Source organism: Papilio xuthus, unplaced genomic scaffold, assembly GCF_000836235.2.
Source record: "Papilio xuthus unplaced genomic scaffold, Pxut_1.1 DF827777.1, whole genome shotgun sequence".
Classification (NCBI taxonomy): Eukaryota; Metazoa; Arthropoda; class Insecta; order Lepidoptera; family Papilionidae; genus Papilio; species Papilio xuthus.
Genome location: NW_013530872.1, coordinates 2,051,985 through 2,053,584, shown reverse-complemented (window position 1 = coordinate 2,053,584; position 1,600 = coordinate 2,051,985).

Below are 1,600 nucleotides of genomic sequence, written 5' to 3'. Positions count from 1 at the left end.
TTGTTTATTTACAATTTTTGATTACAAAAATCACAATGATCACATTTTAAATATGACATTTACGTTGACAACCATAGAGTATTTTGTATTTTGTGTATGTAATATAATGTCAATGTCATTTTAGCTTGAAAATTAAAACCAGGCAAGCGAAACTTTTATAATCTGTGCTACAAATTGAACGCAAACGGAGATCCTCCATCTTGAAAATTGTGTATCTATCTCACTCATCACTTTCTCTATAATTTTTGGGCTGTTTAAAAAAAAAAACATAGTGCATATGAATAAAGTGTGATTTAAAAATTTATGATTTCTTTACATTTAAAGTTTGGATTATAACTAAACAACAATTTAATTAAGTTAATTTAAGTAAGTAATTTAAAATTTACAATTTATTTGTATTCATCAAAGAGTATATAAAATAAGAGACGGGACTCTTGACTAATTAGATACACAAACGGAGAATAAAAATTGACATTTTCAATGCTAGCAATATTATGAACGTCTACGTTGCTACCAACCTAAAAAAAATCAATCTGTCAGTTTCCTTTTTGACGTTTGAAAGTATTATTCGAGGGAAAACAATTTTGGAAAAATAAAACAATTTCGTTAATTGCAACTTAATTTAATCTTCTGACCAAAGTGAACATATTTTAAGAACGCAACATAATGCTCATTGCTTTCGTAATAATACCATTATTGTTTAGTTCACCAACAAAATACCCCAACTTTGATAAATGCTTATTTGTTCCAGTTTGTTTATTTGATAGATCATATTTTCTGATAGAACTGGAGTAGTAGTGCCACTCTCGTCGGGAGAAATACAATAACACTGGAAAGAGATTAGCTCCTATCTGTTGGTTAAATATTTAGAAAATTGCTAACAAGACAATATGCATTGAAGCAAAACAAATCGTCATCATCAAGCTCACTATACTCCACTGAAGAGCTCGGAGCCTACCCTCAAGAATGCGACTAGGTCTTCTTCAACAACGCAGAGCCAGTGAGGGTTGGTTGACTTCACACATATCTTTGAATTTCTATGCAGTTGTATGCAATTTGTAATTACAGTAAGAATGTCGGATGGATGTTATGATGAATTCGAAGAACTCATTACTATATAGCGGAGATTGTACCTGGATATGTAAAATATGATCCGGTCAAGCGCCAACTGCACTGCCAATGCTCCAAATAGTCCCCTAATCCAAACTTTTCCTATCAAAACATTGCAAATGTACAAGTCATGTTAGATATTATGTACTGTAAAAATAGAATACAATATTTAAGTTTTACTTCTCAAATAAATTCATAAAATTATCATGAACCTAAAGATTCCGCATTTTAACTCTTTTGTTATTACTATTCTCCATAGATGTGTAACCTATAGATTCCTTAACGAGGAAAAATAATGAGCTTAGGAGGCATCATTTTGGGGAAAAGTACCTGTGTTGAAATTTAAATTACTTGTAAGAAATTTGTATACAATCTCTGTTTATTTTTTATTACTTAGTTCAAAAAAAGTTTAAGATTAAGTTGTGATATTTGTAAAATCCAAATTTAATAAATTAATTTTGTTTCATATTTTTCACTAAATGGTATTTTT